This window comes from Lactuca sativa, chromosome 1 (assembly GCF_002870075.4).
Source record: "Lactuca sativa cultivar Salinas chromosome 1, Lsat_Salinas_v11, whole genome shotgun sequence".
Classification (NCBI taxonomy): domain Eukaryota; kingdom Viridiplantae; phylum Streptophyta; class Magnoliopsida; order Asterales; family Asteraceae; genus Lactuca; species Lactuca sativa.
Window position 1 is genome coordinate 144268792 of NC_056623.2, and position 13940 is coordinate 144282731.

A 13940-nucleotide genomic window follows, 5' to 3' on the forward strand; every position below is an offset into this window, starting at 1 on the left:
CTATACTAGGACGAGAACATATACAACTATACTAGGACGAGAACATATACAACTATACTAGAACGCTTACATTACTATACTTGCTAGGTAGAGAGCACGTACATTACAGCTAGAACAGTTCATTACATTACATATACTAGAATACGATAATTACTGTGATTTAAATCGGAGCATGACTTAAAACCTCATGACTTGAGTTGTGGCCAGAGTCTCTTGGAGGGGGAGCGTGAGTTTGCGTATAGATCTATACTGGATTGACAATCCTACACCCTGCTGCTAGCTACAGCCGGACCTGCAGGTCTGCGGGTGCCAAACGTCATTTCTTTATTACAACCATTCATTATGTCGTTGTTACTAGTCGATAGTATGGTGCAATTTATCACAAAATGCCTTAGCCTAAAATTCGGTTTAAGGTAGTTAGTACGGTAGTAGTCCTTTTAGAGCTACGTTTTAGTACTACATTGATTTTCCCATTACATATTTTTAGTGATAACCTCACTTAAACATTAATGTACAAACTATATTTTTGGAAAATACATACTCTTACAAGAGACACACACACAGAACAGTTAGGTCTTGGTAGAAGACACCTTCATATACTAGAAGGAATCATAGGGATTCTAGGGTTTTTCAAACACTTACAGTTCATATACACTTTCAAATACTTACAATACATAGACTTACAAATTCTTACATACAAATTAAGACACTAAATACTTATGATCTCACCAGCTTCAAAGCTGATACTCGCTTTCAAAATTACTTGTATCCTCAGGTCATCATAGACAGGTACCGATGCAAGGAGAAAGGAAGACGGAGCTTGTTCAAGACTTATCTTTCATTTTGATTTATGCTTTAGTGTTTATCAAAATTTGACAGAATACAATTGTATAATAATTATTTTATTAAATGCAATGGATGATGTTGTTGCTTGTTTACTACTTTACATTGTTGTTGATATTATACATGACGTCCTCCGCCCCAGAACGTTTCCGCCGTTCTTGGTTTTGGGGTGTGACACAGAAGTGCACAGTCGATTGTTTGTTTACTCCGAGTTTTATATAACTTGTATTCATTTAGTACTCATAGAAAGGATTGTAGAATCATTTTTACGTATCTTAAATCTAAGTAGGAAATATAGGATTTTCTTTAGGAACAGGCGAACTTTTCTAAAAATAGAACTTATAACTTACTTCATTTCAACTACATTTTTCAACAACTTTCTACAACTTACATACATCACTAAAATCTTATGAACTCACCAGCTTAATTGCTGACCAACTCTTTTAAATAACTTGTATTCTCAGGAAACTAGTAGACAGGTACTCGCGCTGGGAATTCAGAAGATGAAGCAGTTTAGCTTCAAGTCTTGTTTTGTTATTTGTTTATGTACTCTATGTTTTGTGAACACATCCTTGTAAACACTTTCTTTCTAATGAATTGGTTGTTCATTACTTGCTTACTATGATACATGTCTTGTGATACTAAACATGACATCCTCCACCCCCAAACGTTTCCGCCGTTCCGGTTCTGGGGTGTGACAATATAACTATATTGGTTGCTTATTGCCTGCAATTGTTAAACATTGAGAGGGGTAAGCGGTGACGCTTAGTGAGTTCAATAATAGATATAATATAACGTTATGCCATATATATACTTCAATCTGACAGAAGCAAAGAGGAACAAGGAACAACAAAGGCATATGTGAATCATATGACAAGTTTTCCATATCAATCAATGATTTGATTCAAAGATATACAATCAGTAAGACTTAACAATTTCAATAGTTGATATACATCAATAACGCTTCGGCCCCAAATGGCACAGAATACATACAATTTTGGATTATCACTTTGCTAAAATATACAGGCTTTCAGCCCTACATAGCCCTATGTCAATACCAGAAGTTATACGAGTCATGCTCTACATGGCCAAAGGCACAAAGCCATTACCAGAATAATATGAGACATGCTCTACATAGCCAAAGGGATAAATCCGATACCAGAATAATACGATACATGCTCTACAATGATATAAAAATCAAGATAACACAGGAAAGCACATAGCACATATAACACATAACATATAATTGTTCCTATATATTGAACTCACCGTGAAATAATCGGGGCTTGAAATATTAATTTGGGCAGTACTTCGGCTCTGAATATGACTTTCAGTGACAGAACCGGAGACTTTTATCGAAAACCGAACCTTTTGCAGGCAGAGTTTCGACTAGAAAATATAATTTTCTCGGGAACTTCGGAGCGCCAGGACTTGCTTAGGGTGTCGGGGATGATACCGGGACTTCAGGGGCTGATAGGGTAACTTTAGAGAGGGTAAAGGGTGTGAAAGTGTCAAATTTGTAACCTAAACTCGGCTGCCTTCGCATCCCTTTTATAGGGTGCGAAGCACCTTACTACGCGGGGCGTAGTTTCGCTGTACGCGGGGCGTACGAGGCTACGTGTCCGCTGCTCCGGAGGAAAGGCACATGGCTCAGACGTGTCCGTTAGGTGGCATGCATGTGAAGACCGCATACGTGGCTAATACGAGACCCTCCATGCGAACGTTGGGCGTACACTTCTACACGGGGCGTCCTCCTTCAGATAAGGCTTCAAATTTTCTTTATTTTTATTCAAAAACTTGTAAAATTCATATCTCTTGCATACGAACTCTGTTTTTGATGTTCTTTATATCCACGTGTAGGCGGAAATATACTCTACAACTTTTGTTTAGATTCCGTCGGCTAATTTTGACTTTATTTTTTTATTATTATATTTTTAAAAGTCCGGGACAGGATAAGACCGTTAAAAATTCATAACTTCTTCATCCGACGTCCGTTTTCGTCAGTCTTTTTACCGTTGTACTACTATTAACGAGATCTTCGATTCTTGTTTAGTTTGTGTCGGCTAAAAATCACTCGATCTTTATTTCGAGTTTTAACTATCTACTGCTATACTGAAATTTAGAAAATCATAACTTTATCATACAAAGTCAGATTTTGGCGTTCTTTTTATCAAAATTCTCAGTTTAACGAATACTACAACTTTCATTTAGATCACCACGGCTAAAAAATAGTTTATCAAAAACTCACTTTTTACGTCATTTGGTGTCGTGTCGGTTCTGTCGTGAATCTTCGATTGGTCATAACTTTTTCGTTATAACTCGTATTTCGATGAGGTTTTTGCCTAAATCTTTCTAATGAAATTATCTACAACTTTCAATAATAAAATTTTACTTATTCCAAATTTTATATTTTCATTAAATTTCATCATTTGACATTTGATTGGAATCTCATAAGACTTCCAATACTTTCTGAATGATTCTAAGCATAGTTTTACTTCAATTCTAGTAAAAACTATCTGTTAGAACTCAATTACTCAAATTCACATAATATTTTGTAATATTATTCATTACAAAACACGATTTCAAAACGTGTATGTTACATAGTGTCGGGTCCTGCCAGGACTAAATTGATATGTTCGATTAGTAGTTCTTTGTCATTACAAATCAGAAATCGGGAAATAAAGTATTGGACAATGAGATTTATTCTGATCCATGTCTCATGTCCACATGATATCTTGTAATAGAGGATTATATGATCCCTTATCTTAGGACACGTGTTCTGACTAGGTCAAGGTTCGAAGGCAACTTTGATAGCTATAATTTGCTGATTTGTTTAGAGGAATATACTGGCAATTATAGTTATTAGACTTATCCAAGTGACAGACTGTTGGATTAGGTGTCTAAGTCCATAACTATAATTGGTATATACTTAAATTGATAGTAGCACAGTCCTTTTGGGTTGCCCTCAAGACTAGCAGCTAGACAGGATGATTTTGGAGAAAGAGGTTGATTTATTATTTGATTAATAAATTGATATAAATGATTTGTTAATATATTATAAAAATAATATATTAATTAGAAATAGTAATATTTAATTAATATTTAGTCAGAAATTAATTGGAATTAATTTTGGGATTAAAGGAATTAATTAAAAGTGTAGGGACTAAAGTGTAATTGTTCAATAGTTAACAAAGAGACAATACAGAACCCTACATAGGCTATGGACGGTTTTCATATGCCTTAGGGTTTCTAAAATAGTCTTTGATGGATAAACAGGAAAGTGGATAACTGACTGGTTTAAGATTATCTTGGATTAGGGTTTATCTAAGGTTTCCTAACTTCACTATATAAACAACCAAAACCCTACAATTTTCGGTCAATCATTCCCTTCAAGAGCCAACCGAAAATTTGAAGCCTCTCTCATCCTTCTCAATCATCTTTCATTGCAAGTGCCGGGTGTGAACCACTAAAGGCGTGCCGTTTGTGATGCTTACTCTCAAGGCTTCAACAACACAAGGATTTAGATTGTTATCACAATATAACAATCTAGGTATGATTCTTCTAACCCTAATTGTGTATTTGGATTATATACTAGAATTCTAGGGTTTTCTATTTTGTTGTTCAAGTTGTATGTTCAATTAGAGAAAACGTAGATCAAAATTATTTAGGGTTACATGCACACATATGATTATATGTTTTGCATAATACCCATCAATACCACACACAACAAGACATATACAAACATTGCATGTTGGGTCCATAGACTCCCGACTAGATTATCCCTAGCCCATAGTCTCCCGACTAGATAGCCCATGGCCAACAGTCTCCTGGCTGGATTGCCTCGGGTTTATTAGCCTACATCACAAAGAAACATCGCCTCAACCAATCTACACTATGTCTATATATGCAACAGAATAACATATAACCAACAAGTACAGGTGATATTTACATATTTATACACATTTTTAGGCAATATTGATATACATTTTAATTAATATTTTGGTTATTTGCATAGAATTATGGTACTTATAAGGATAAATTGTTATGTGCAGCCAAATAGAAGTATTTTCGAAAAAAGGGACCAGAAGTGACAATACATGGAACTTTGGGGGCTTGAAGAAAAGAAGGATGAAAAGTCAGCAAAAATCGAGTTCACGACGTGAGAAAGTAAAATTCACGACGTGAACATGGAATTCTAGAAGATAAACATCCGAGTGAAGGAATCCTTGCCGAATACGATAACATCGAGTTCACGACGTGAGACTCAAATTCTCACGATGTGAACGAGAAATTTGGAGATATTATAAATACCTTTTCCCATTACGAAAAGAGAGAATTTTGGCTGGCTTAGAAGGGTTCCTGGAGATGAAATTCATAGGAAAAGAAGATCGGGAAGTTGGTTTTAACACCAAGGAAGAAGGAGTTCATAATTTTGTTTATAGATTGGTACACTTAAACATGTCTTTGATTACACTTTTTGTTTGTTTAGCTATTAAGATGACCAGCTAAATCTAGCTGCTTCTGTTAGATAGATGAAGCTGGAACTCATGGTTTTAATGCATTAGATTTGACTTTACTTGTTGGTGATATGCTTGTGTTGATTGATTTTACCTAGCATGCTTAAATTAATTATTTGATTGCTTTAAATTCTTGTTTAGTGTAGTTAGTGAACACAAATCTGCATGAATCTTAATACCTAATAATACAGTGAACACTAGTTTATTAGAGCTAAGATCAAACCAATCTTAGATAAGTAATTGAATCCTTGAATTAAGCTGTGTTAGAGAACTCATATTATGACTGTAATTGTGTTTTGATTAATCAATCTTTCATGGCTCCAATCTTATTTAATAATTGATTCTGTGTTAACTATTGTGTGACCATACATAGATTTACATGAATTGATTAATAATTAGTAGATTTAGAACTAAATTACTAATACTTCATTAATTGGTAACCAACAATAATAGTCATAGCTAATGTATAACCATTGAGTGAAAGCGGATTTGAACTAACAGAAGTGTTTTGTTTATTGATTGAGTTTTTGGTAAAGAATTAAGTTCATCTAAACTTGCAAAATTAGATAAAAACCCTTCCTTTGTTAGTAATTAGGTTAGTTTAGTAGTAAATAAATTAATTAGTCAACAATGTTCCTTGTGATCGACACCCGACTTACCAAACTATTCTATAATTCGACTAGGTACACTGCCTAGGTGCATTTTAGTTAGTTAAGTTAGTTAGGTTATAAATTATAAAATTAGTGGGTACTTTTGTGCACATCAACAGGTAATCATACAGATATACCAATATAACAAATCGTTGCAACATAACATCATCCTATATACCAAGATACATAAAACAACATACTGGTCCATTGGTGTCTTCGACTAATAAGTACAATGAGGAAGACTCACCTCACAATATGAATGATAGTTGAAATGATCACTGCTCCAAACACTGGTTCTACGGGTCACATGTACAACCCATAAGGGCCAAGTGTCAATCTACTACTCAAAAATACCCCAAATGACCTAAGGTCAAACTTGGTCAGAATCAACAACCAATGGTCAAAATTCAACCTCCAGCTGGGCGCCATGTCGTGGTCATCCTTGGCTACTCTATGACAGCGATACGACAAAACAAACAAGCTTTAGCGCAGTCTCCAAGTTGTGGTGGCTTAAGGCCACGCCGTGGGTACCGGGTTCCTAACACCTTAATGGTGAAGTCGTTTTCTTCGATTCTAAGGGATCCAAAGCTCAGATTTGGTCCAATCTATGGTCTAAATGGATAAATTTTCCAATTTTATCCCTTAAGACTCTCTAAGAGATAAAGATCTTAACTCCTAGGTCCAAAAAGGGCAAAAACACAACTTGGCTTAATTAATAAGCACTTAATCTTGAAGACCTCTTGTCTAACAATTCCAAAAAGATTTCTAGCATCATTACTAAAATAAAAATCCATACTTTTCAAAAATGCATGTCCAATTCATGTCTTGAACTTCTATTAGGTCAAAATAAGTGTTAATTGCCAAAAATCCCTGCATGACACCAAAACTCATTTCTAATTCAGATCCAAAGCACCAGATATTTAAATGGCCTGGAGATTCATAAAGTTTCAAACCTTATGAGATCTCACCACTCAAACCATCACGACATGAAGAAAATGGACAAAATCTAAAGATCTAGCAACTAGCAAGGAAAAGGTTGAGTTTTGGACATTCACCAAGGTCCATAAGATGTGCTAGCTAATGTAGATGATGCTTCTGAGGTAACTACCACACCAAGGGATTCCTTCTCCTTCAAAGATCACTAAAAATAATAAGAATGAGCTCACAATTGCAATGGAGTCTAGGTTTAGGGTTTCTGAGCTTGAGAGGATGATGGAGGCTGAATGATCACGAAACCCTAACCTTAATGTTCTTTAAATAGGGCCCAAAGCCAAAGATTAGTTTTTTTCTCTACAAACACCAGCCACGACGTGGCGCTTATAGCCATGCCGTGCTGGGTCATTTAAACCTGCGATCCAAAACAATACCACCACGCCGTGGCGAAACTCCTCCACGCCGTGTCCACCCAAAAATTAAACTTAATATTTAAAAATTGACTCATACTTGGAACGGGTGTTACAATTTAATCCAATAATTGATCTCAATGGTCATGATAATCAAATGGTGCACAGAATGGTCATCTGTTACAGTTGACACACATTAAAGTTCGTTACTTAATTAACATAACCCTATGATTTGGTTCATCTCTAGTCACAATTGTCAATGGTCATGATCAACTATGATTCAAGCAAACACAATCAAATTGGTCCACTAAACTGTATTTGTTCATCAATAAGTAATTATGATATACAATCTAACTCATATGGATCTTTGATCAAACAAACAAGATAAAATAAATAGCACATAAATCCAAGCATCAATCAAACCACGATTTAAGGATTCATCTACATCTAATCAAAAGCAAAAGGGTTTTCAGCCCAAAATCAGAAACAACTCAAGGAAATAATATAAGTGTGCTAAATATAAATAGTAAATCAAACCAAAAGAATTTCCTAATAATTCTGCTTTCAATCCTTCAAATTCTCGCTCCATATCAACCTTCCGGTCTTCAAACTACCTTCTGGAGTCTAAAAACGGATTATATGATGTGTATCCTCGTATATGATTAGGTCAAGGATATGGACCTATTTTTCATAATTATGTCGACATGAAAAATGTGGCACACGGGAGTTAAAGATGTATCGTGCAATACGAAATTCTTTGAGTGTTTAAGTTTTCATCAGCTAGCTCGACACGGTGCATATGCGAGTTGGCCGCGTCATGTTTCTTCTATATGCATTTTTTCTACTTCTTGAATTCAATCCACTTTTAGCTCCTTTTTACCCCCTTTTCATCCGGCAACTCTAAATATATCTATAAAATAGCAATTACAAACATTATGAGTATCTGTTAGCAAAATTTTGTATATGGTTTTTGTTGTCTTTATGTTTTTGAGGGGCTAAGTTTTTCTTTGATTCCGGACTCAAAATATGTTTGAACTAGCGCCCTGAATATCGGGACATATGTCACATCCGCATGTAGGTTCGTAAACCTAAAACTAGCTTCTTTTTTCTCTTTGAACCCTAAAACCAAACGTACATTATGATAAAGCATTGTAGTTTGTATTCTTTTGCAAACAACAATTATAGTTTGTTTGTAGCAAAAAGTAGAGATCCACACATACCCCCCCCCCCCCCCCAACACACACACTCACTGGTATGGTCAAATTCGAGAAATAAGGTTACTCGACATTTAAATTGTCTATACTCTGCTCTGTATGACCACATCTTGTCCTGTTTTTTATTTTTGAAACTAACATTTAATATTTGTGATAGAAAACCTAAAAATGAGGAAAAGGACAAAGCTTGTCAAATCGTCTCTTGTCCAAAAAGGCCCGTATTAAATATGTTTATTTATTAATCGGTCCTCACCAAAAAGTTCGACCCGAATGTGGACTAGTTTGTTTTGATGACGTCATTTCCCGGCCAGGTCCCATAAAACCCCCATTAGGGTCGGTCCCTCTTTGCTCCTATAACAAAAAGTCAAACATTGTGTTCAATGAAAGAGGTTTGCCATGTGACCATATATATGATAGTAAGCATAGTTCGTGTTCGATTTGGATTTCTTATTTTGTATTATCGCCTTGAGCGTATCGTTGTATTTCTAGACTAGTAATTTAGCCCCACATTGCATCCACTTGTTTAATTTGTTTAGCATCGGTCCTCGGACAAAGCCTATTACCCTGACCTTGTCACCATAACATCTGTATTAGAAGTTTAGAACCAAGTTCATTTAAATCACAAGGATCCATTAGTTTTAACTTGTTTGTTATCAAAATTCGGTACCTTGAGTGGACTCAATAAGATCGACATATTATTATGGGGTGTATATATTTGTTGTAACCCATGGAACCCGTGGTGAAGTTGGCAAAAGAGTTGTTGCTTCCAATAACGATCATTAATAGTCGTTTGGCCAGTTGGTTATGGACCAAGGAAGAGTATATTCTGCCTGTGAAATAAATTAAATTGATTGTTACTCCATTGTATTTATAAGCTATGTTGGTAAAGTAAACAGTAAGCGGGGATAGCTCAGTTGGGAGAGCGTCAGACTGAAGATCTGAAGGTCAGGTGTTCGATCCACCTTCACCGCATTTGCTTTTTATTCTTATTTTTTTTTGTTATCGGCTGTGTGGCATTGCCGATCGATATACAGTGGCCATGTTGTTAGTAAGCTCACTTGTTACGATATCACACCGACTGCATATATAATCATAAATAAATCTCACGTACTAAATACATAATTTTATTGCGTAAAGATTTGTTTTAACGTTTAGTTGATATTCAAACCATATCATAAAATATTGCGAACCTTTTTAAGTGAAAAATATCATTATCTTAAAGAGGGATGATATATAAAATTTAGTCTAAATGAGTTATAAGTATCTTTGAAATCATAAAATGATTCGATAATTTCTAAACTTTTAGAACAAATGCTTTTTATACAAACAAATCAGCAAACTTTATTTATACGCTGTTAATGAATTTATTTTTAAGTAAAACGACATATGGTTAGACTTCAATAAATGCAATTTCTTTTCTAACAGAGGAGATGGTTTCCTTAAAGATAGATCATATTATCAACGTCCGACGTATACCTGTGCAAGGCGCAGGATTAAAAAAAAAATAGTATATTACATAAAAACCTATAAATTTTAGCTATAATTTTAATACGAAACTATTTATAATATAATCACCACAATGCATATTATCTAACAATAATAATATTTACGTCACAAAACTTAAACAGAAAAACATAATCTCATGTTCAACACGATAATATAACTAACACCAACAACACATTTAATAATATCTATGAAGTAGTATAGTGAAATTAAAACATATATATAATAGTACAAATATCATATGTGAATATTGTATTATTGTGGAACATTTTTAATGAATCTTATTTAGTATAGAAAAATACAATAAGAGGAATTACATACATTAGAATAAAAAATAACCATAAATTTTGTTTTATGTATTTTCAAACAATAGAAACAAAAACTAGTGATTCTTTTATTGAATATTGTGGAAAAACCTGTTAATTAGGGTAGCGGTATATTTTCAATATATATAAGTGGACATATTACAAATAGCCATGGAGAACCGCACATGTCCAATCGCAACACGCTCTCTAACAAAATGTAAATCAATTTCCACATGTTTGGTTCTTTGATGTTGAATAGGGTTAGATGAGAGATACATGACACTAACGTTGTCACAAAAAACAACAATGGCACGGGAAAGCGGAAAATACAACTCGAGAAAAGGATTTTGAAGCCAAGTAGTTTCAGCAACTACATTAGCTACCCCCTGATACTCGGCTTCATTACTAGAGCGAGAGACAACATGTTGCCGTTTGGAGGACCAGGAGATGAGATTGTCACCGAGATAGACACAAAATCCCGAGGTGGACCGGTGAGTAGTGGGACAATCAACCCAGTCAACATCAGAATAAGAAACCAATCGATCAACAACGGAAGGCCATATGACAAGGCCATGCGATATAGTACCCTTAAGGTAGTGAAGAATACGTTTAAGAGCATGGAAGTGAGGAAGACGAGGATCATGCATGAAAAGACAAATTTGTTGAACATGATAAGCAATATTGGGACAAATAAAGGTCAGATATTGAAGAACACTAGCAAAACTCCGATATAAGGTAGGATCAGGAAAAGGATCACCATCGATAAAAAGCTTGCACTTAGTGTCAGCAGGAGTGCTACAGGGATTGCACCCGAGAAAATCAGCCCGAGATAGAATTTCTTGAGTAAAGGAGGATTGCGAGAGGAAGAGCCCTTGAGCATTTCAAGAGGCAAAAATACCAAGGAAAAAAAGACAAGGACCCCAAATCGGACATAGGAAACTCTAAGGAAAGTTGGGAGATAACATTCGAGATGAGAGTAGGAGAAGAGGTTGTAAGAATAATGTCATCTACGTAGAGAATAAGGTAGGTGGTATCAGATTCGCGATTTAAAGTGAAGAGAGAGCTGTCAGAGTTTCTACTACAAAAACCAATGGAAGAAAGAAAAATGGCAAATCATTGGTACCAAGCTCACGGAGCTTGCTTGAGACCATATAAAGCTTTGTGGAGCCAACATACATGGTCAGGAAACTTGGGGTTAATGTATCCAGGAGGTTGACGCATGTAAATGGTTTCAACAAGATCACCATGAAGTAAAGCGTTTTTAACATAAAGTTGATGAATAAGCCAATTTCTAGAGACAACAATGCTAAGAACAGTACGAATGGTAGTAGGTTTGACGACATGGCTGAAAGTTTCATCAAAATCTAGACATGACTGCTGAGAGAAACCTTGAGCAACAAGGCGACCCATGTAGCAATCTAACTTTCCTTGACTATCAAACTTGTGACAATAAAGCCAATAACAACCAACAATATTAGCTATGGGAGGTTTGGGAACAAGTTCCCAAGTGTGATTGGAGTAAAGAGAAGACATCTCAGAATCCATAGCCGCACACCAATTGGGATCACACATGGCTTGTGCAGTGGAGCATGGAGTGGGAGAAACGTCTGAGGTTATGGAAGATTGAAGATTTCCTTGGTTCTTAGGGAACTAGTGCAGGATCTGGTGACCGTTGGGTGAGACGTGGGAGGAGTAGGAGAGGTCGCTGGAGATGAGTGATGAGAGGGTTTAGATGCAACTGAGGAAGAAGGTTCAGAGGCAGCCTCGGGAGGAGGAGTGGTGGTAGGAAGAACTGAAGTAGGGGAATTAATAGGGTCCAGGACCAGAGGCGAGGGAGTTTCATTAGGAATGAATGAGTCATAGGCATCAGCAGTAGGTGAATGATGAAAGTTGGAGTAGGGCAAGTGAGTTTCATCAAAAATGACATGACACGAGATAACAACCCTTTGAGTGGCAAGGTCTAGACATCGGTAACCCTAGTAATCAAGAGAAGGTCCAAGGTAAACACAGGCAGAAGAACGCGGAGCAAGTTTGTGCATAGCAATGGAGGCAGTGTTAGGGTAACACATGCATCCTAAAAAAATGAAGGTGGGAGTAAGAGGGAGAAAGACCAAAGAGAATTTCAAATGGTGTTCGGAACTGGAGAGTGGTTGCACGGAGAAGATTGAACATGTGAACATCCGATTGAAGGGATTCAACCCAAAACTTGGGAGGAAGAGAGGCTTGAATAAGGGACGTGCAAAGAATGTTATCAAGAAGAGGTTGATTGTCTAACTCACGACCATTGTCACATTGAAAAAAGTTGTATATCAGTTTTGAATTGATTTAGAACATAAGATTGAAAGTTTTTAAACATAGAAAAAACATCAGATTTGGCACGTATCGAAAAAAACCCATAAAAAATGAGAGAAATCATCTAAAAAAAGAACATAATATTAAAAACCACTTAAACTAATAACAAGAGAAGTCCAGAGATCCGAATGGATAAGTTCGAACACACGACTAGTTTTAGTGTTTGATGAAGTAAAGGGTAAATGACAATGTTTCCCGAGTTGACAAGAATAACACAAAGAAGAAGATTTGCTAGAATAAGAAATAAAATTGTGTGGCTGAAGAAACTTGAAAACTGTAGTTCCCGGGTGACCAAGATGACAATGCCATATGTCAAAGGAGGTTTCAACATGAGTGGAAGCAGGAGCACACTTAATGGTGGAAGGAATTACAGGGTAGAGATCAGAGTGGTTGCTATCACAATGCTATAGCGAAGTACCTATACTAAGATCCTTCACAGAGAAACTGAAAGGGTCAAACTCAACAGACACAGAGTTATCAATACAGGAGCGATGTACATATATAAGATTTTTAACAATTTTATCAGAGACAAGAATGTCTTTTAATAGTAAGGTATTATTTGTAACAGCCCAAAATCCAGGTAAGCCTTATGGCCCTTCTATTTTGAAAGTTGGCAAGTTTAGTCCCTTGAGTTGTATGTTGAATTGGTGAGTACGCTGGGCGTACTGGGGTGCACGCCGCTCGTACTCACGCGCTTAATTTGGACGCGGACTTGACCGAGTACGTTGGGCGTAGTGAGCACAGATGCAAACCCTAATTTCTGGCTTGTGCACTATAAAAGGAACATGTGGCCCTTTGCCCTAGCCACCATATTCCTTGAGTGAGTCCCTTGAGAGCTGAGATTCGTGCCTTAGCCTGTGTGTGTATGTTTTGAGCTTGGAGCTAACTTTTCAAGGTGAAGAAGGGAAGGAGGAGCCATTGTTGGTGCTAGAAGTGGAAGAACAAGTGTAGATCCGTGCTCTACAGTGGTTGGAGATCTCTTTTGAGGTAAAAAGCTCATAGCTTTCCTTATTCTTCTTAATTTTGCTTTTTGGGACCATTTTAGGGTTTTTGGGTCCAAAGTTTGAGACTTTGTGTGCAAATACTCTCCATGAGCATGAGTCTGGCCTCTTCTAGTGTGTTTGATGTTAAGGGTTCATAAAAATCCAGTCTTGGTCGTGGATCTAGTGGCATGCATGAGTTATAGTCCCATTATGGAAAGAGAAATGGTGTT

The 13940-nt window shown here is 36.3% G+C and overlaps 1 non-coding gene across 1 annotated transcript; it reads left to right on the forward strand.

The window, feature by feature from the left end:
* Nucleotides 1-9466: 9466 nt before the first annotated feature.
* On the forward strand, nt 9467-9539 carry TRNAF-GAA (transfer RNA phenylalanine (anticodon GAA)). Its single transcript has one exon. It is a non-coding gene; the product is annotated as a tRNA-Phe (tRNA).
* The last annotated feature ends 4401 nt before the right edge of the window (nt 9540-13940 follow it).